The 13962-nt window shown below is 44.9% G+C and overlaps 1 protein-coding gene across 23 annotated transcripts in view; it reads right to left on the bottom strand.

Moving 5' to 3' along the window:
• The window catches only part of Bcas3 (breast carcinoma amplified sequence 3), a 472949-nt gene that overhangs the window by 68589 nt on the left and 390398 nt on the right, over positions 1–13962 (bottom strand). The gene's annotated exons all lie outside the window — the stretch shown is intronic.

Raw genomic sequence — 13962 nt, 5'->3', positions numbered from 1 at the left:
AATATTCCTCACAGCTGAGCCATCTCTCCAGCTCTGCAAATAAAGTTTTTATGGGTGGCTCCAGGCAATATTTTAAGTGTTCTACAGATAGGAACCCACTGAATTATCCTAACAATGCTAGAAGGAAGGTATGCTATGTTACAGATGCAAACATGGAAGCAGAAGTAGACACACATAAGGACCCCAAGCCATGCAAGGGAAAGAACCAAGGATACAATTTTAAAGATAGACAAATGACCCAAACCTGACACTTCTTAAAAGAAAACATACCAGTGAGCAGTGAATGCAATCCAAACCACTACGGAGTCATCACCTCACCCTGGTGAGGATAGAGAAGGCTGGTGAGGGCAAGAAGGGGGTTCCCACACACGGTGGGGAGAAAGTGGGGTTCCCACACACGGTAGGGAGAAAATGGACTCCCACACACTATGGGGGGGATAGTTTAGTATCACCGTGAAAATAATACGAAGGTTCAGAAAAAAACAACCAAACAACCACCATCACCATTTGGTGATTCTACCACTGGGTTTGTAGCCAAAGGAAATGAAATTAGCATATAAAAGAGGAATTTACACTCTCATCTTTACTATAGCCAAGACAGAATCAACCTGGGTGTCCACCAATGGGTGAATGGGTGAAGGAATGTTGTATTATAAAAAACTGATCTCATAAAAGAGTAGAATAAAGGCCAGTGGAGTCTAGGAGGGAGAGGGAGATGGAGGATGCAAAGGGGGTTGCAATAGAGAGCAAACTACAGTTAGGTAGGAGGAACCAGTTTAAAGTCTTACTTTCCAAAAGATTTCCAACAGAGAAAATTATAAATGCTAATTACTCAAAATTGATCATTACATTTACATATATCTAATTACCATAATTTATCCCATGAATACATATATGTGATTTAAAATAAAAAAGGCAGGCTGGGAACTGAAGTCCAGGGTCCAGGTGTTGTCCACTGAGGAGCCACACTGTCCTCACAGGTCACTTGGATCTTAGCCCTTTCTCTTGGAGACACCTCCCTCCTCCTGGCTGCCCTGCTCCAGACACAGGGCCCACAGCCTTGACAGCCCGTCCTCTGGAAGAGGCTAAGGCACCATACTACTCTGCTCAGATGCCAGTGTCTGCAACGAGACTGAGAGCGTTGTCAGGTAGCACAGGCTTGTTCCGTCTTCTAAGCCATTCACTCCTCAAGAGTTTTGGTCAATTCCTTGACTCCATAACTGAGTTGGAAATATTAATTCCTAAGAGATATAGGCTAGACAGGCAAGCAGGAGTCGGGAGAGGAAGAAGGCCAAGGACATAGTTCTATGCCGTGTCCTTCCTGTCACTATGTCGGGCCCACAGGTCTAACCCTTTGAATGGTTCCGGATATCTCCTTGAGAAAAGGCAAACTTGGAGAAGTGACACTGAGGCTAGCATTCAAATGTCCTATCTGCCCATACTTTCTCTAGACATGACTACCTGTCATGCATCCCTTATTATCCTGTTCTGAATGGGGAGGAAGATGGAGGCTGCCTTATGTCTTGAAAACTCTGAGAGATGCTTACAAGTCAGTGAAGAATCAGCCGAGCCCTTTCTGTCCAACCCACACAAGCTAAGGCTCTCTCCCCCTTACACTCAAGGCAAAGCTAAGAAAAGCATCATTTCTTATAGTGGGGAAAGGATGAGGTAGGTGGAATTAACACTGTTTGAATCATGAATCCAAAGGCAATAGGATTCCACACTGAAAACACTTAGAGGACAGGGTGGGAGAAGTCCCCAGGATCTGCCTGAAGCCGCATGGACAGAGGGAGTCATGCACAGTACTTCCCCAGCCTACTAACACTTTGGTACATAAACTTTATAAGTATAATGTTGGCAGATTCTAGTGCATAAAAAAAGTAGCTAAAAAAACTCAAACCATAAATAATGCCAAGTAATAAAGGAGGTGAATGTTTCTGTTATTAGATTCTTTCATTGTATAAATCTATTTAATAAGCTGGCTTGGAATCTCTGATAGAAAACAGACTTAGTGTGGTGTGACAGACCAATCTGTTCTAGAAGGCTAGCACAGGGGACTCATGCCAAGTTATACTTCTCTGTTCTTAACCAATGCAACTTAAAATGTAATTGTTGTTTCCTTGCTCAGAAATGGAAAATGTCTTGGGAGGCTGCACTTGCAGGGAGAGAGCATGCTCCGTGGGTGTCACGGAGCGCTCCCTCCTGCTTTCTCCCTCTCGATGCCATCTGCAGCCGCATCCTTGAAAGCACTGTACTGTATTTATAGAGCCTGCTGCCTTTTGTCTTACTCACCGAGAGGGGCCGGGGGTTTGTGGATGCCTCCTGGTTTTTAGAGTGTGCTTTCTCAACATTTAATAGAATGTGTTTAGAAAAGTTCCTCCAAATAGCCTCCTTTGACCCAAGACCCATGGCAACCACTTTGGGTAGAAAAATCCACTGAATGCGTGAGGGGGTGGGAGAGTGGGGAGGAGGGGATGGGATGGGGCCTCCGGGGTCACATCCATCTTCTGACACCATAGTTTCTAACGGCTTGTTGATGTTTGCTGGGGTTACTATCATTATGATGGGCTGTAAAATGAAATGCTATAAACCAACCGAAGGCCTGAGTAGAAATATTTGCCGAATGGCATAAGCGACACCTTCAAGAGCCCCCACACACTCAGCCATGCTTCAGGGCTTGGCTGGTTATATACACTGCTGTTTATAGCACTGGGATGCACAAATTCTGTCACCTGGCCAGCTTCTGACCCAAATACCCTGGTCCCACACCACACTCTTCCAAGTGGTTGTTAAACAGGTAAAACAAAAATCAATGAGACAAAATACCTTACTTATTTGTTCAATTTTACCCCTGTATGGAAGCTGCAAGACACCATGGTATAAAGATGCATTATTTAGCATTTGTGTCACATCTGTATGTAAATAGCTGATGTTTTGCAATGCACTTTATCTAGATAGTATTAACAATAGGGTTTGGTGACTCATGCCCACAGTCTCAGCACTTGAGAGGTAAAAGAAAGAAGATCTAGGTTCAAGGACAACTACAGAGCAAGTTAGAGCCCAGCCTGGGACACAAAAGACCCTGTCTAAAAAGGAGGGAAAAGAAAAGAAAGAGTGCTGGAGAGATGGATGGCTCGACAGTTAAGAGTGCATTCTGCGCTGGGCAGTGGTGGAGCACCGCCTTTAATCCCAGCACTTGGGAGGTAGAGGCAGGCAGATTTCTGAGTTCAAGGCCAGCCTGGTCTACACAGTGAGTTCCAGGACAGCAGGACAGCCTGAACTATACAGAGAAACCCTGCCTCAGAAAACCAAAAAAAAAAAAAAAAAAAAAAGTATATTCTGCTTTTGTTGAGGACCTAAGTTCAGTTCTCTTGTTGGGTGATTCCAGCTCCAGAGGATACAGTACCCTCTTCTGGCCTCCACAGGCACAGCACTCCTATGCACAAATCCATACACAGATACACTCTTTTTAAGAATAAAAAGTCTTAAAAATCCATAAATTTTAAGACAGTGGTGATGCACACCTTTAATCCCAGCACTTGGGAGGCAGAGGCAGGCAGATTTCTGAGTTCCGAGTCCAGCCTGATCTATAGAGTGAATTCCAGGATAGCCAGGGCTACACAGAGAAACCCTGTCTCAAAAAACAAAAACAAATCTGTAATAGAAGGTCATATAAAATTAATCACAAGTTTGAATTAGATACTTTATCTAGTTATTTCCTGAATTAGTTATTAAGTCCTTATCCAGGAATGTTTGGGGAAATGTAGAACACTTAGACATGAAATTAGCCAGAGGTCCCTCCACGGTTTCTCAGAATTATAGTTTCTTTTATTTCTGAATATTTTACTAATGTACTCTGGCACACTCCCACTGAGGAAGAACGGGATTATTTCTGTCTTATACAACTAGAAAGACATCAAATAGAAGAAGATGCAGTTCAAAGGAACTGCTTGCATCTTAGCTGGAGGCCAGACAGAGGCCAGGCAGCTCTGGTTAGGCTCTCTGTTGTTGTGAACCCCGTGGGAAGGGAAAGCTGGACTCATGTCCACACTAAGGCCCCAAGTATTCAAGCAAACTCCAGTATCTCTTGTAATAGAAGCAAGGAATGGGAAGGCTCCTTTGTTCCTCAAAAAGGAACCTGAAGACAATCAGAGACATCCCTTGGGGTGTAGCTCCAAGGGAGCCCCAGGACCAAGGCAAAGAACACCGAAGCTGGGAGGCACAAGGGTGGGCACCACTGAGCCAGGCCCTGGACTTGGCCCCTTCTTCTCTCTGATCAAGCCAGCTGGTTTTTGAGAGAATCACAAAGCTGGTGAAACTGGCCCAACGATATCAAGCCTAGAACTGTTCTAGAAAGATCTGAAGCAGGAAAAATGACAGATTTGGAAATAATCATCTAATTGAAGCCTGAAGAAAAACCCAGAGTTCCACTAAATAGCAGTTAGCAAAAGTGCCTAGGCCTTCCTGCAGAGCAGTCTCTTAGAGAGCAGCCTTCTCAGGTCGGGTCTTAATGCTGCCTGTGCTAATGCTTAGCCCAAAATTTGTTTTCCTTTAAAAGCCACAAGGGGGGCAAGGGTAATGGTTAATGGTTTGCCGCTCTTCCAGAAGACCTGGGTTCGATGCCTAGCAACCACATGGGGACTCAAGTTGTATGTAGCTCTAGATGACCCCTCTTCTGGCCTCTGTGGGCACCATGTATGCACACTGTGCACAGGCATCCATACAGACAAAATACCTATACACAGAAAATAAAAATAAGTGAAAAAAAGACAAAGAGTCTGCAATTTTCCAACAGCTCTATGTCAGACTATATTCCAACTAACAGAGTTGCAGACAGAGTACCACACCAGTGCCAAGGCACTACAATTTGAAGTAAAATGTCCATAGGGTGGACCTGTGGGCATAAGCCTCAGGGCCAAGTTCAGAGTTCACAAACCCAAGGAATATTCTTATTTTATTCACTGTATCAAGACAGGGAAAATTGTACCAAATATAGCCATCACACGTAATCTGGTTTGTAGTTCACTGTGTTAGACAGTATGCACATTAACACACTGGAAGATGGCTTAAGAAGTTAACTCAAGTTTACATGCAAAGTGAGAAAATATGGCTTTGAACCCATGTTTATCAGTCTTTCAGAGTCAGTGTCATGGAACAGGTAAGTGGAATCCAATGTGAAGGTCAGAAGAGGGATGGCTCAGCAGGCAGTCACACTGCCACTCACAATGAGGCTCATAACTCTAGTCCCAGGGGATCTGACCCCTTGCATGCACATGATGTGCACACACATGTTAGTGAAACACCCATACACACTAAATACAAAATTAAGTTGTGTGTGTGGGGGGGGGGGGAGTGGGAATGGGAGGAAAGGAAAAAGACCTAATATGAGAAGTATCTGAAGTGTAATTATCCTTTGACATCGAGACATTAGTGTTGTTATCTCTAAAGAACTGCACACAAAACTACAAACATGAAACAAACTCACAATTTTTTTTTAAATTAAGGGTATAATTGTGTTGGGCTGTATTCATAGCTATCCTGGGTGCAAAAACCCAGGGGCTGAAGGTTGAGTACCCCGGAGAGGGAGGAAAAGGTAGCAGGAACTCGGGGCATGTCTTATGGAGACATGGAGGAGGACGGGGCGATGACGTCAGTGTTATCAGCTGGGCCTGGGATTCAGACCTAACCCACAGGGCTCTGAGGAGGCGTAGGTAATGATTAGAATAGAGAAGTCAGGGACATTATGCCTCCCCCATTCACCTACTGAAAATGGTCCTGGGTAGTCTCAGCTTTCTAGGAGTTTAGGATCCAGGAGGTCAGAGACATTCACAGGAAACCCCAGCACAGGCTCCATCGGCTCAACCCAGGAGAACCGAAATGGACTGGAATGACACTGCTGCTTCAAGCTGTGCCAGTCGGACACTGGCAAACTCGAGAGGAAATGCTCACGTGTACCTGCGCCCTCTTTCTCGGGGCTGGCCAGGTCCCACTCTCCCACTCCCAGAAAAGGAAGTCAGGGGCGGTAATGAGAGATGACAGCGGGAGGAGAGAACACAGGCATCCAATGAACAACAGGTGGGAAGGCTGTCAGTTGAAATCAGCATCCTGAAACGGGGCAGGGTTGGAGCCACAGCGAGATGGCTCTCAGATAAAAGTGGATCAGTGACACTCACTGCTCAGACAGCTTAGTGGGCTTCTGCCTACCCACTGCAGCCCAGGGCAGCCCAGACGGCACAGGCTGTTGGCACCCCAAGCACAGGCTCGCATTCTTTCCCCACTCTCAGATGTGAGGAATTGTGTTGGGCTTGTGTCTTTCCACTTATGTTTAGGCGCATACAAGATGTCAACAGACCGGGGCTCCTGCAGCAGCAGCCTGCAGCTCTAGCTTCCCATCAATCCTCTTTATTTGATCTCAGTGAGATGACATTCAAATACTATCTGGAAAATCAATACTCTCTGAGCTTTGCTGCATCAGCAGGATCACTCAGTGCCTGGGAGAATGGCCACTACTGACCCATCTCAGGGGCCCACTATCTGGCAAGGGTTGCTTTCCTAGGCAGTATGAAAGCTGGGTAAGGTTCTACAAGTTGGGTTGTCTCAGATATCTGAGGACCGCAGCTGATCACATGGCCCTGGGAGGGATCTTATGGGGGTTTCCCTCTACAAGTCCTTAATTCATAGAAATGAAAGGAAGGAAGCAATGAAGACCCTAGATCTCTCAGCCAACGGTCAGAGCCGGTCCATCTCACTGCCTTCTCCAGGGCTTAAGCTACAGGATCCTCTGAGGAAGCACAGCCAAGGATGACAGCTGATCCTGGAAATGAAGGCTGAGGTGAAAGTAAGGCTGGCTTTTTTTCCTGAAAGCTGGGGAAAATAAATTCTAGAATCCCAGCACCCGTCACTGTCATCTAAACTCCTGGCACCTTCCTCTTCTGAGCAGCACAATAGGAGCAGTAATAGTAGGGACCTTGTAGATTAAACCAGATACTGGTTTAATGGGGCTATCTGTTGTAGTCTGGATGTAGGACAGGAGGGTGGCCATATGGGAGGTATGGAATCTGTAGGAGGAGGTCCTTAGGTCATTATGGTCAAACCCTAATCTCTGTTCTCTCTCCCTATTTTACAACTCCTGTATGATCACTTATGTCTATGCATTCCCACCACAGCTCCAAAGCAATGGGGCTGGTTATTATAACTAGATCCCTCAAACTGGTCCAGACTGTACCTTTTTGCTTTACAAGTTCCTGTGTGTTATCCTGATGTAACCACACTGATGTGGCTGATTACCACACAAAAGTTAGTTGTCAGGTATGGCAACAGATAACTATAGTCCCTAGTCTTGAGAGGTTAGGGCAGGAGAAAAGACTTTGGGTCAGGCCAGGCTAATCTACATAGTAGTAGCTTATCTGAAAACAAAACAAAACAAGGGGCTGGAGAGATGGCTTAGAAGCTAAGAGCATGCACTGCTTTTTCAGAGGACACAGCGCCAGGGACTCTGACCTCTTCTGGCCTTCATGGGTACCTGCACTCAAGGGCAGACAAACACGCACCTCTATTCGAAAATAAAATATATCTTAAGATAACAAAAAAATCAAAATAAAATATATTAGAATAAGAATATTCTGAATCAGCCGGGCATGGTGGTGCACGCCTTTAATCCCAGCACTAGGGAGGCAGAGGCAGGCGGATTTCTGAGTTCGAGGCCAGCCTGGTCTACAAAGTGAGTTCCAGGACAGCCAGGGATATACAGAGAAACCCTGTCTCAAAAAGCCAAAAAAAAAAAAAAAAAAAAAAAAAAAAAAGAATATTCTGAATCAACTTCTGGCTCTAAATTTACATTAAAGAGAATATTCTAATAGCCAAGAGTCTAAAATGTGCTAGCAAAATGCGCACATGGGTGCAATGTTGGTATGTCTGCTCTCTGGTAACCAACTGCTTTCTCTCTGGATCTAAGGCCTGCTCCACAGGAGGGAACCCATGTCTGGCACTAGGAACCCGGTCTAAAGTCACAGCTGGAGGGGACACATGCCCTCGGAGAGGAATCTGCCATGGTTGTTTTCATAAGTGGATATGCTGTTTTCAACCTTCATTAGGGTAGCGTCTTTATGTAGTGGGCAGAGTCGATGCAGAGATGCATAACTTGTCAAAGTGCGGAGAATAAGAAACTGTTGGGCGCTCAGCCCTAAGCAGAACATTTCCATCAATCCACACAAGGCTCAGGGAACCATAAAGAGGGAGCAGAAAGAACCTAAGAGCTATGACATTCTGTCTTCTGGGGACATGCCAGGCCCTTTTCATGTATGACGTCACTACAGCAGTTCTAGTCTCCTTCAGAAACCAGATCAAGCCAGTCAAGAATTCCAACATGGATTCTGGAGGAGCACGTGTGGCTCCACACCTGAAACCTGGAGGCTGTTGGGTGGGTGTGGTGGGGTGAGGTAGCCATGCTCTGGCAGGGAGCACTGATTGGACCCAGTAGATTACAGAGGAAACAAAGGACACAAAGATGGGAGAGACCCAGGGGAGGGAAAGGAGATGTGGGATGGACAGAATCAAGATATACTGTATATATGTACAACATTGTCAATTAATTTTTAAAGAGTCTAAAACAATCACATTATGAAAGCAGACAAATTTGCATTTTATTAGTGAAATGGTGTGGTTAGCATGTTGAAGGTTCTATTAGATGGTACCAATTTTCACATTAGGTGGACATGAGTTATTGGTGATTACTAGAAACATCCTTGGAGAAAAAAAGACATCATAGCCACCACATAAATGGAAAGCCAGGTTCTGTGGTACATCTCGATATGACATTAAAAAACAAGATGAGAAAAACCAAGTTCTATATCAGAGAGCAAAGAGCAGCCTGGGAAAATTCTGTCCTTGTCTCCTGGCATGGGAGGAACAGGGGATTGTTGTTAATAACTATTTGTGTAAAGAAGAATCTCAAGACTATTCTTTGTGTGTTATATGTGTTCCTGTGCATGCACATGTATGTTGGTACATGTGTACTTGGGTGAAAAAGCCAGGGGGTCATGTTGGATATCTTTCTCAATCCTATTTTTAAGAATGGATCTGAGACTGACTGGCCAGTGAGCTTTGGGGATGCCTGACTTTGCTCCCACAGTGCTGGGATTATAGGAACAAGCTCAGGTTCTCATGATTGTGTGGCAAGCACCTTGGTGACTGAGCCAGCTCGCCAGTCCCAAAACTCAAATTTTCTCTATGTTAGATGGCAGAACTGGACTTCTTTAAGCAAGATAGCATTGTTGTGGCATAGAGCATACATGCAGACGTAGCTGCTCATCTAATCCCAGAGAAGACTTGACTTCTCTGACTTACTACCTAAAGCTCCTTTATATAAAAATATGCTGAACGGAGAGGAATGCAAAGGTGCAGGTGTTTTACATGGCAGAGGCATGACCGACTTCCTTCTGCGAAAACATCTACTCAACTTTAATTCCATTCAGAAATCCCTAACCCGGGACCACAGGCCTCTAAGGGGTGCCTGAATGGAATTCAGGTGGTCTCAGATGGAAAACAAATCACACCTCTATTTTCACCAGCTTCTCACTGTAGTTGAGCATTTATATCATTGATTAATGTGGGGGAAATCCAGTAGCTAGCAGGCCCTGTGACTGTCAGCAATAAAAATTGGTATGTTTATTGCGTACTATTATTGTTGCAATTTAAACCAAGGATTGAAAGGGTTTTTCTCTGTGAGTCCAGATGGCAAATATCTTAGGGTTTGGGGACCATACTGAACCATATGAACTCTGTTCCTGAAGAATGAACGCAGATCTGATAATATACAGAGATGTGTACATGGCTGCATCCCAATAAAACTTTATTTATAAAAGCAAACTGTGGATTATTGTTTGCTCATTCTTGGGTGTTCACAAATTACAGCTTTGAAACTATGGATGTAATTCTGCTCATTTACTAAGTAAAAATATACCAAGTGTATATATTACTACTTCATAAATATGTAGTTATTTAAAATGTTAGTAATTATGTTCCTAAACTTTTATTTTATTCATTTAAAAAATTCTGAAAGGCTAAGGATATAGCTCCCCTGAAGGAGAGCTTGCCTAGAAGGCACAAAACTGGCTTTGACCTCTACCATTACATAACCGGGTATATGCCCATTACATAACCAGGTATATGCCCATTACCCCAAGACTCAGAGGCAGAGAGGCAAGGGGATCAGGAGCTCAGTGTTGTCCTCGGCTGAAACACTAGTCTGAGGAGAGCCTAGGAGAGGTGTAAATCTGCCTCAAAAATCAGCCGGGCGCGGTGGCACACGCCTTTAATCTCAGCACTCGGGAGGCAGAGACAGGTGGATTTCTGAGTTCAAGGTCAGCCAGGCTACAGAGAAACCCTGTCTAGAGCTCCCCCCCCAAATAAATAAATAAAATAAAAATCAATAACCAATTAGGGGCTAGAAAATTAGCAGCTAAAAGCTCCTACCACTTTTGTAGAGGGCCCGAGTATTCCTACACCGACCCCAGGTAGCTTGGGGACACTGACACCTCTGCCCCATAGGCACCTACTCGCACGCCCTCATGTCCTCCCCACCATGCACATAATAAAAAAATAAAAATAAAAAAAGTGCCAGATGCGGTGGCACAGCTTTAATATCAGTTCTTGAGAAGCAGAAACAGGAGGATCTCTGTAAGTTTGAGGCCAGCCTGGTCTACAAAGTGAGATCATGTCTCAAAAGCAACAGACAGACAGACACTATTCCAAGTATGAAGATGCCTTGTGTCATCACAGAAACAAGGCTGATTTATGAAAGACTGCAGACAGAGAAGGGATGAGGGCGAGCACAACAAGATCTAGTGGCCTGAGCTGAGCCAGCTGAAGCTAATTAGACCGGAAGTAGAAGCTTGGCCAGACTCTCTGCGGCAGTTGACAGACTGAGGAGAGCAGGCCTTCTCTCCTCCGTTTAAGCAGCTGCATAAGCTCCAGTCTTTGCGCATTTCTTCTCCCATCCTGCCTCCCCGTGCCATGCTGTGGTCATGAGATCTCCTAGCCGACTCATCCATGCTGTTACACACCATGCCCTACAGATCCCAAATCAAAATCCACCATGCTGATCCTCCTGCCTCAAGAGTCACCTGAATAATGTCTCCTGCAGCCTGGTGGGCGCTGACCGAGCCAGCCTGCTCTTTGAAGGCGTCAGGAAGGAATTGCAGGGGTGGAAGGCAGGCGTGGGCACCAGACCCTGTGTATGCCTGATCAAGGTTAAAGCCACATGGAAACATGGACAGCAGAGCCCTGTGGGATGGCAGCTAGTGAGCCCCATCTTTCTCCCTGAAGCCTGGCTCTTTTGTCTTTAGCTGTATTTACTTCTAATAATGTGAAGGCAAAGTCTAATGGGAGGAGAAAGGCGCCTCCTGCTTGGAGCTGTACTAAACAGCTCTGGGTTACATTTACAGTTTTAATAAACTGATTTGTCAAGACTGTCAGAATCAAGGGGGATCATCTGGATACCAGATGAACGAAAATATCTGTAATTATAAGTTGTCCATTTTTCTCTTTCATCTTCTATATATGTATCTGTGAGTGGCCACATATTTTCATGCACGTACATATACATAAATTTTACATCATTTAAAAAAAAAACCCAAAGCTGTCATACTAGAATTCAGGAAAGTAGAAAATACAGTTCCCCTGGGAGAGCAAGGGGACCTGGAGGTGATGCTGCATGCCCCTTCTGTGGACTGACGTCCTTTTCCTGAACTGTGCTGTCAGAGTCCAAACATTTCAGTTTCGCTACCACCTGGATCCTGTCTGATGCTTTCTGATCACTTGCTGTGTGACCACAGGCCTGTAACGCAACCTCTCTGGATCTCTGATCTATGTGAGAGAAACAAACATTTGATACAGGGCAGTTGCCACCAGAAGATGACAATGGCTTCCCCTGAAAAGAATCCCAGGCCCTCTAAAGATGGAAATGGCCTGTTATATGAATTAATTCAAATGCTATCTCACTCTTACTCAAACTCCCATCTTTTTCAATGTAAGATGGTTTTTGTTTCTCTCCCCGCCTTACTCCATGGCCCAGCCCTTAAGAAATGGCTTCATAGATCCCAGATTGCCCTCAATTTACTATGTAGCTAAGGATGACGTCCGAGCTTCCCATCTCTATTGAGGACTGGGATTCCAAGTGTCTACAGCTGTGCCCTGTTTGCAATGTTAAGTCTTAAACTACGTGACTTTAAAATGGCCTGCATTTCGAGGGCACTAAGCTGCCTGCTGCCATAGAAGCAGAAGAGCCACAGGAATAAATATGGAGGAGGCACCCTTAAATGCTGAAAGTGACAGGCCACATCTCAGGTCTCTCTCTGGGGAGGTCTGGGTTCTGAGTCTCCTTTGGAGGAACGTGGAAAACCTGTGCCTAGTCATCCACTGTCTCCATCAACAGCACTCCCACGGGCGTTCTCATGGACACAGGCACATGCTTCGGGCACTGTTCCCCTATACTGGATACTACATTCTGTTCACTTGCTTTTATTTAAGCCTGGTCTACAGAGTGAGTTCCAGGACAGCCGGAGCTAAACAGAGAAACCCAGTCTCGAAAAACCAAACAAAAAAACAAAACAAAACAAAAGGTTATAAAGCAACACATAGACAAAACTGATTCAAAATCTGACCATCTCTCTGTTGTTGTTATTGTTGGTTATTTTGGGGGATGGTCTGCAGTTGATGTTTAGTCCTAGCATCCTCTATGAACCCCAGTGGAATCAGACCTGGTGACTTCCCAGCCCCAGTACTTACACCTGCACAGCACGTACACAGTCACTGCAGTGGTCTGCTGCTGTCCAGGCCTACATCTCTGGTGAGAATGGAGAATCTACTATCCTAAGCAGGGCTCGTGGGCTTTTCAAACCACTAATGGACAGATATGAATGAAAGTGTTGAATTCGACCCTAGACATCTGCTAGGATGGGTGATTAACTTTGAGGATAATTTACTTGCCCACACCCTACCTGAAGTTATAGGTTTATTTTGCTTTGACAAAATGTCATCAATTGCTTCTCTGCAGCACTTGGAGACTATCGTTTTTTGGAGGTTTGACAAGGCCTTACTTTATAGCCCAGACTGTCTTACAAATTTGATCCTAGTGTCTGTTCTCCAAAATGTTAGGACTACACCAAACACATTTAGCCACATCCACCTTGAACACATTAGAAATATTTAACTTTTTAAAAAATTCTTTGTGTATGTGTTCTGCATGTGTGTATGCATATGGCTGTTTTACTGTTTGCTCCTCTGTGGCTCACCAACTTGTATGCCAGGCAAGCCTCTGCAAGTCTCCTGCCTCTACATCCCATCTCCATGTAGGAAGGCTGGAATTATAGACACCCAGTTGTGTGTGGGTTCTAGAGCTCTGAACTTAGGTCTTCACCCTTCTGTGGCAAACACTTCACCCATGGTACCATCTCGCAAGCACAAATACCATCTTTTAAAGTACTGAACTAGCATACAATGTGTTACTAACTATGGATGGAATGACTAGCCCCTGGGCACATGAGATTCTTAGACTGAACACAACACTGGTACTCCTTCTATCCTCCCTGATCGGCCCTCTCCTGATCCAGCTTCCCTGGATTTGGCTCTGCCCATCCACCTTCAGGGACTCCTAGCAGACTAAGCTCTCTACCCGTGAGAACACCAGGGCAAGGCTCTCTCTTAGTCTTGCATCTCTGCTGATTCCCACAGGGGTCTAGGTCTAAGCCGACTGCTGCTTTAATCATTTGCTAATTTGCTTAAACATCTGGTCAAATTTTGGAAAATAGTCTCAACAAGAGGATTTATGCTAACTTCTCTTAGATGCTGAAGAGTTCCCACATGCCCTTCTACACGTCCCCACCCCCAACAAAGCATTTCATAGTCTACATGAATAAAGAAAAGTCAAAAAAGGTGTGTGACTCTGCCCTCTATTTCTCTTAG

This window comes from Mus musculus, chromosome 11, assembly GCF_000001635.26.
Source record: "Mus musculus strain C57BL/6J chromosome 11, GRCm38.p6 C57BL/6J".
NCBI lineage: Eukaryota > Metazoa > Chordata > Mammalia > Rodentia > Muridae > Mus > Mus musculus.
This window is presented reverse-complemented; position numbering and strand designations above follow the sequence as displayed.